Source organism: Pinus tabuliformis, chromosome X (assembly GCF_031772625.1).
Source record: "Pinus tabuliformis cultivar Carrire ecotype Pingquan chromosome X, CPIR1, whole genome shotgun sequence".
NCBI classification, from domain to species: domain Eukaryota; kingdom Viridiplantae; phylum Streptophyta; class Pinopsida; order Pinales; family Pinaceae; genus Pinus; species Pinus tabuliformis.
Genome location: NC_142308.1, coordinates 1,211,266,548 through 1,211,275,878, shown reverse-complemented (window position 1 = coordinate 1,211,275,878; position 9,331 = coordinate 1,211,266,548).

Genomic DNA, 9,331 nt, shown 5'->3' with positions numbered 1-9,331 from the left:
TCCTAGATAACCATGGAGATTGTGGTTTATTTGTTTGTTTTATTTTGGTTGGTTCTCATGTTTCCTTTAGCTTCGGTTCAGTTACTAGTTCCTAGAAGCCCTGGTTGGAAAACGCTCTGGAATCCCTGTAACAACTTGGGTTGAGTTACTAGTCCTGGAAGCCCTGGTTGGACAAATGCTCTGGAAGACCAAAATAAGTTAAGGGTTGAGTTACTAACCTTGGAAGCCTTATTTGGAACAAATGCCTTGGAGCAATGGAAGGCTTGGGTAAAGACCAAGCTGATGATGGTTTTGTGATGTCTGAATGTGAGGTGGAATCCTTGTTGAGGTGGTTGGCTTCTGGAATCCCTGCATGGTTTTGGATTGCTGGGTTTTATGAGATCCCACATTCATGCTTGGAATATGGCACATACGTGACTTCCTAAAGAGAGTTTTGGCTCAACCACATCTACGGTTAGGTGGTTCGTGGAAGTGCCACAACTGGTTGGCCTTTGCATCATTAATAAGAGGTTATTTCTCCTCATTATTTTATGAGTATTGTTCTTGTTTATATGTGGATTATATGGTTGTTGTTTCCATGGTATTTATATCCCTATTATGTTGGTTATGAATATGTATCATGGCTGTGGGTATGTATGGATCTCATCATGTTTTCGATTGTAAATGAATGAATAATGTATCTATAACCTAATTGATGAAATGGTAGCTAATGTGTTGAGGCATCAATTATTCTTAGAGATTCTCAGATGAGTATGAGACCCCTATGCTTACATATGTTATTTACGCTTGTAGATTACATATTTGTGATATGTTTGATGAAATGCTTGTCATGGCTAGTAGGGGTCTAGTCAAGGGATTGTTCAAGTAATTGCAATTGTATCATAATTTATGTGTTATATTTTTGTTCTGAAGGTTGCATTGAGTTCTGGACAGTGACTTGGGCTCTGGGATTGAAAAAGTGGCTCAAATTTCAGGGATGTTGGCAGAACACTGAGAAATTAGTGCTTGGACACTGACATGCATTGTCATGAGAGCGTCTAGAGTCTCTTGGATGTTGTTAAGCCCATAACATGGGAGTGTCCGGGGGTCAAGTGGTATAAAACCTCAATGGAACCTAGGGATTGGTTAAAAAAAAAGGTTGGGATGGTTCTTAGGAGTCTTGTTGCTAATGTTGAAGGTTTGTATGGTGTGTTTCCATTGGCTCCACTTCCTTAACATGACTTAGGAGGTCAAATCATATTATAGTAGCCTCTCATCACATGTTTACCCTAGTTGGCCAATTACTCGGGTAGATGTGGGAGGAGGGTGTTACAGAGTGGTATCAAAGCATGATTCACCCCTTGGACTCGATGGACGGTGTGTTGGTCATGCATTTATGTTGGTTGCATAGGTGTTCCTTATGTTTGTAGTCCACGTGCTTGTTGCATTTACATGTTGTTGATCATGGTTGTAATGATGTCGCAATGTGAAGGTTGATGGTGTTGTTGTAAGATATGTTGTCATGGTTATAGTTATGCATGTATGGTAGGTTAGACATGCATTATGAGGTCATTGTATGAAATTAGGTCATCATGATGATATTGGTTTGTTATGATGCTGATATGTTGGATGAGATAGAGCGGGAGATGCATATCATCAAAGTGAAGTTGCATCATTGGACCCCAAGGCAAGCGTAGATCATCATACAAGTTTGTATTTTTAGCATCCAGGTATTTGATTCATGGTTGTTGTAAGAATTAGGGTTACTTATATGTTTTTCATTACATTATTACTATGGTTATGTGTATAAATTTTGTTCTATGGATGTTATGGTTACATACATGATAGATGCTAGTTGACTAGTGTAGTCATATACACATGTGTCAAATAGTCATGAATGACAGTAACTTATGGTTGCATGCATTGCTATTGTGTTTTATGTTAGATAGCTTGATGATTAGGTTATATGTTGTTGATGAGCATGATATATAACTTCTTGTTCTTATATGCTAGTAACTTGATGATTAGGGTTATTACATTAAGATGTTGATGTTATACGTATCATACTAAGTTGGATTGGTCTATGTGAATGGTTAGGGTTATGACATTCAGGTATGAGTTAATATGTTGTGATATTATGTCATACTAATCTAGACTGACTGTGCATATGTGATTATTTTGTCTAAATGATAAATGTTTACGAGCTTATGGTGTGGAAATGTTAGTTAGTGACTATGATGGATATCATGAACTTATTTATGGTTGAGTTAATATGTTGTGAAGTTATATCATGCTAATATGGATTGATTGTGTAGACCAGATTTCCTCCCCTGAGATACATTAAGGTACGAACTTTCTTATGTTGTTTACTTTCTGCTTGATTGTTTGATTATGATGTCTATTTGGTGTTTGATTGTTTGGTGTCTATTATGTTGTCTAGTTGATTTATTTAACATGGTATGTTTGCAAGTTGGTTGAATGTTTGATGAATTGCATAATATGAGGATGTGCTCCAATGATCCGATTTTAAGATGATTGTACTAATACATATGTGTTGAGACAGTTGATATGTACTTGAGTGTAGTAGGTGATAGTTGTAGCATTATGTATAATGACTATGGGTTGACTATGGATTATGACATGATTGTTAGTCTTTGTAAAGGTTGATTTAAAATTGATAGATATGATTAGCTTGATATTTGAAAACGTGGTTGACATGTGTGAAGAGTTGCAAGAAACATGTTTGGTATTAGCATGACAAGGTAATAGTTGATGTGTTTATATAACTAACAATCGGGTGATGTGACATCACATAGTAAACCTCGATTCCAACAAAGTAAAAGGTAGAAGAAAGGAATTGGGCAAGAATTCCTTTGGCTATGTTTGGAAACCCTAATTCCAAATGAATGAGTTCTTTGCATACATGAAGTCTTCTTAGCCTTGATTTTGTGTGACATTATGGGGATATGTGATAGATTCATGAACATGTACTTGACAAGTATATTAGCTAGTATCTAGTTACAGGTAAATTTGGCAAGGGAATTGGAGTCCCTTGAGAGAGGTCATGGATGTGTTTAGTTGCAAGCAACGTGATTGACACAACAATGTAAGGTAAGCAGTGTATTTTTATTTTTATTTATGCACTGATAGTTATGTGTTGATGGAAGTATGATGCAAGGGATTGCATGGAAAAGAGGCTGCCATGAAATCTCGAAGAAGGTTCAGGTTGAGGTTTTCCTTAGAATAATTGGGAACCATGGGGATTGAGACATGGCGTATGTTGTCATTCTTGTGCTTTTGGTCTTTTGGTGATTGTTGTGCTTGATTGTGTTTTTAGTTGCATATTATGCATGGCCATGCCACTTTGTTTGCAATGTCGTATTGTTCTTGATTTTCATGGTTTTTTTCTTGTCTTAACTTTTATGATTGAGGGTCTTGGGAATTGGTTTTGGAAAGAGAAATTTAATGGAGCTCAGGAGATTTTTGTGGAACCCAAAAGGTGATGTAAGGCTCGGATGAAACTTAGTGTATATATAAGTGCAGCTGAACACAAGCATATCACATCTAGTTGGATTTGTTGGGTCCATTGAGGTAGATGGACTGTGATAGGAAAATCATGAGAAATGTAATAGAAAGGGTAAAGTAAATGGATTTGAGGTTTCAGATGCCTTGGCTATGTTGGGAACTATTTTCCTTAGTATTGTGTATGTTGACCACAGATAAAAGGCATTCTCTTAACCTTGACCTTAAGCTATTTGGTAATTATGTTATGATCATGATTATGCTAATGTTTATATATGTATACATGTATGTATGTATGTATGTCGTGTTTGATAGGGTCGTCATGGATCATGATTATTTTATGCTATTGTTTATGCATATGTATCTATGTATCCATGTATCTATGTCACCGTCCAGCAAGTTTTTTAGCGATAATTCTTGTGGAGGAATGGTTGCTTATGCAGGTGAGTGGCATGAAGAGGTTCTTGGTCTTATGGGGAATCAAGTGGGAAGAGTAGCCGTGAAAAATCTATAAGGTTAGTGTCATGTGGATATGAGTTGATATTATGTTATTATAATATGTTTATGTTATGGACAGGCTAGATTGAGGGTAACATCAATGAGATGAAAAGCAATATGGTTTGCAACATGCTAAGATAAGCATGGAAGGAAGAGAGACACTGGAAGAAAGGTTTCTTGGTAGGGACAATGTAGTTTTGGATGTATAGTGCTACTCTTGTGTATACGTTGTATATGTTGTACAGGTTGCACCTGTGATGTTGTGTGCATGCGGTGTTGTGTATATATAGTGTGTGTACATGTTGTTTATGAAATGTTATGTATAGGGTGGTACATATAATGTTGTGTGAATATGCATATCAAATGTTGGGTATAGATGGTATTAAGTACATGATAGATATGCAATGTTGTGTACATATTGTAATATGTGCATGATGTATATGCGGTTTTGTGTGCATATGGTGTTGTGCACATGTTCGATATGCACTGTTATGTGCATGTTGGATATGTAGTGTTGTGTACATATGGTGTTGTGTGCATGTTGTACATGTGGTGCTATGTACATATGGCATTGTATGCATGATTGTACAAGTGGTTCTATGAGCATGTGGTACTGTGTACATGTAGTACATATGGTGTTGTGTGTAGGTGGTGTTGTGTACATGTCGTGCATATGGTGTTGTGTACATGTGGTGTCATGTACATGTTGTGCACGTGGTGTTGTGTACATCTGACATTGTGTACACATTATATAGGTGGTACAATGTACATGTGGTGTTGTGTACATGTTGTGCAGGTCGTGCCATGTACATGTGATGTTGTGTACACATTATGCAGGTGGTGTTGTGCATAGGTGGTATTGTGTACATGTTATACATGAGGTACTAATGTATGTGTGGTATTGTGTGCATGTCATACATGATGTGTTGTAGGCATGCAATACTATGTATGTGCATTGCATAGTTGTGGCATAGTGACATGTGTATTCGCTAGATCATACTATGTGTACATATATGTATTGTGTTGTACACTGGGTGTAGGTGTATGTGTCTTGATGTATATCCAATGAAGGCATATGTATTATGTTGTGTTGTACAATGGGTGTAGGTGTATGTGTGCTATGTCAGGTGTAGGTATATGTATTGTGTGGTGTTGCACATTGTGTGGATGTATGTGTTGTGATGTACATTGTTTATGTGTATGTGATTGTAGAAAAGAAATGGCATTGGGTGTTTGCTGGGTGTGGCAGCCGATCTGGTGTGTGTACAGAAAGAACAAAGGTAGAAGCTAAGGATTGATTAAAGGATAAGTATCAACATTTTGTTTCAGTTTTATTATGCATGTGTTTTATGATTCTAGTCTATGCTGATTACATTTGATCTATGATTCTGGTTCATGATGATTGCATGTGATTCATGATTTTGATCTATGATGGTTGTGTTTTGAGCTATCCTGATGTGATATTTTTATACATTTTGTTTTGGTCAAAGATTTTAGTTTGACTTGTTGTGATAGGAAATAACTAGGATTGCAAGTGTGCCTTATTGACAAGCTACCAATGAGGTATGACGTGAATTTATTTCAATTTGTTTTAAATCTAATGGAAATTATGTATATGGTACATAAATGCATGAACATGCCCAGTTGGGTGGCTGAAATTGACTGCAAGAATTTGCAACAATAAAAGGAATTGGAAAATGTAGCAATATGCTGGTAAAGTATTTAGGAATAGGGCCATTGTGGGATGTTGGTACCCAATAGTGTCCATTGATTTCCATGAGCATGATATGACTAGTGTGATGGTTGAGGCAGTGATATTCCTTGGTTTTTCATCTTCTGATGTGAGGAAGCCTTGCCAAGGGATGGGCTACCTGGGATGGGGGTGCCAACAGAACTTGGAAGGTGTGTGACTGCACACAAGGGGGTGACCATACTTCCTAAGGGACTATGTAGCAGAGAAGAGAAGGCTGGAGATATATTTGTTTTGGTCATTAGCATTTCTAGATGGAATTAAATGCACATTGGGAGTGTTCCCTGGAACAATGAGTTAGTAACTGTTCACTGAGAGGATAAGTGGTGCAGGATTATAGCACTAGACATTGGATGCAGATTTGACTTGGTAGTGGATTTTGGACTTCCTGGGAAGGAGGTGAATTGTGGTATTACTTTGAGGGTGGAGGTGTGAGCATCTAGATTCCCTTATTGTGGATGCAAGCATCATATCCTTTTATTTTCAGGATGAGAAAAATTATATATGTATATATGTGTATATCATTGTAAATATTGTATCGAGCTAGATTTATAAATCTCCATACACAGTATGATTATTTGTTGGGTGAAGCAAATTGGTATTTGTGTATATCTGGTTATTATTGTAAATATTGTAATGAGTTGTGTTATAAAGCTCTAGTAAATAGCATGTTTGTCATGCTTTAGTAGATGGTCATTATAAATACTACAACAAGCTATGTTATAAAGATTCATGGGAAGTATGTTTTGTTTTCAATGGTCTTGTTGGTTATAGGTGTCATTGAACACTGAGGACAGTGTTCCCCCAAGGGGGAGGGTTCTGTAACAGCCCTGGTTAAAAATCCATGTAAAAATATATAAGACCACAGTCATGGGACACGTATTCCAAGATGAATGGTGGGAAAAACATCCCAGTGGGTGTTCATTTCGGTTATTATGGCTAAGGAAATTGGCAAAGGCAATGGCAAAGGCTTTGGAAAGGCATGAGGCATTTATTGGAATTTTATTTATGAAAATAATGGAAATTAGGAGAAAATGGAGGTGAAAGGTCACAGGTTGCATGTGAGGAGAAAAATAAAGGAAAATAATGGAAAATGAAGAAAATAGAGGCCTCATTAATAAAAAGGCTTCTGAGGATTAGTGGGTAAGCTTGGTCAGTTCAGTTTTGGATCTCTCTCTCTCTCTCTCACACACACACACACATACTCTTGGACATTTAGAGTTTTCTTGGAGAACTCTTAGAGGAGTGTGGCATACTTGGAATTGGGAGAAAGAAGGAAAAGGAAGAGAAGGAAAGCATAAGAGGACATCAAGATCAACAACTACAACAAGTTTTTCTTGTAGGTACTGAGTTGCACGTATGTTTTCCTCACTAGTTTTGGCATGCATGGCATATGTATGTGGTTTATTGGTCATGACCTGTCATTGGCATGGAGGATTACCTAGATGGACAGTGGATTTTCCTACCCTTTCCATTTCCTAGATAGCCATGGAGATTGTGGGTTTATTTCTTTGTTTAGTTTTGGTTTGTTCTCATGTTTCCTTTAGCTTGGGTTCAGTTACTAATTCCTGGAAGCCCTGGTTGGGAAAATGTTCTGGAAGCCCTGTAACAACTTATGTTGAGTTACTAGTCATGGAAGCCTTGGTTGGAAAAATTCTTTAGAATCCCTAGGTGTGTTAAGTTACTAGTCCTGGAAGCCCTCGTTGGACAAATGCTCTGGAATCTCGAAATAAGTTGTGGGTTGAGTTACTAGTCCTGGAAGCCTTGGTTGGAACAAATGCTCTAGAGCCTTGGAAGGCTTGGGTAGAGACCATTCTGATGATGGTTTTGTGATGTTCGACCGTGAGGTGGAATCATTGTTTGATGGCTTGAGGTGGTTGGCCTCTCAAATCCCTAGATGGTTTTGGATTTATGTGTTTTATGAGATCCTGCATTCATGCTTGGAATGTGGCATGGGGGTGACTTCATGAAGAGAGTTTTGGCTCAACCATGTCTACGGTCAAGTGGTTCATGGAAGTCCCATAATTGGTTGGCCTTTGCATCATTAATAAGAGGTTATTTCTCCTTGTTATTTTATTAGTATTGTACTGGTTTATATGTGGATTAGATGGTTTTTGTTTCCTTGGTATTTTTGTCCCTATTATGCTGGTTATGAATATGTATTATGACAGTGGCTATGTATGGCTATCATCATGTTTTCACTTGTAAATGAATGAAAAATGTATCTATGACCTAATGGATGAAATGAAAGCTAATGTGTTGAGGCATCAATTCTTCTTAGATATTCTCAGATGAGTATGAGACCCATATGCTTAGATATATTATTTACACCTGTAGATTACATATTCATGATATGTTTGACGAAATGTCTGTCATAACTAGTAGGTGTAAAGGGAAGGGATTGTTCAAGTAATTGCAATTGCATCATCATTTATGCGTTATATTTCTGTTATGGACAATGACCTGGGCTATGGGCCTGAAAGAGTGGCTCAAATATCGAGGGCACTGGCACAACACTAAGCAAATTAGTCCCTAGACACTAGAGTCTAGCATGCCTTGTCATGAGAGCACCCAAAGTCTCCTGGACATTGTCAGGCCCATAACATGGGAGTGCCTAGGTGTCAAGTGGTCTAAAACCTCAATGGGACCTAGGGACTGGTTACTAGAAAGGTTGGGATTGTTCTTAGGAGTCCTGTTGTTGATGTTGAAGGTCTGTATGGTGTGTTTTCATAGGTTCAACTTCCTTAATGTGACTTAGGAGGTTGAATCATATCATATTAGGTTGGTTGGTTACTTGGGTAGATGTGGGAGGTGGGAGTTACAGATGTATATATGTGTGTGTGTATGTGCGTCACTAAGGACAATGCATAAAATAAGGGTAGGAGGAATTTAATTCCCCTTTCGGTTTATGATGTAAATATATGTACCTTGATATTAGGCTGGTGATCCAGAGTCATTTTTGTAAACATGTGTGCCTATTATATGTGTATATGGATTTTTGGGGCTATATTTCCTAGGGACATATAAGTTATTCTATAAAATTGGTCGGAAGGAGAAGTTGGTAAATATTGTAAAATTTTATACATATTTGTATATTGATAAAACAATGGCTGGCAACATAGTTGTTCCATAGAAAAGAGTATGGGGGGTAGTGCCACTCCATGGAAACATGCAACAAGAGTCATTTTTGGTGTTTGATAAGAGGGAACTCAGGTGCCCACATGGCTTAAGGGAGGTTCCACATGGATAAGAGTAGTGATGCATTATAAAAGGATACTTACAGAGCCATTATCCATTCATTTTTCTTTATTTTCATTAATCATCAACATTTTTTCACTCATCCATTACTCATTATAACCATTAGTTTCCATTAATATCATTGGTTTCTCATCGCCACTCTTTATTATAATCAATAACGCATTATTATGCTTTCATCATGATAATCTGGAGGGACCATTTACGATGATAAGAGGTGGGTAGATGATTTGTGTTCTGGACCAGTTGATGAACTAGTGTGGGGGGATTTAAAATTGGCTACAAATTTTTAGTGAGCCCTGTGCTATACCCTAGAACCAACAACAC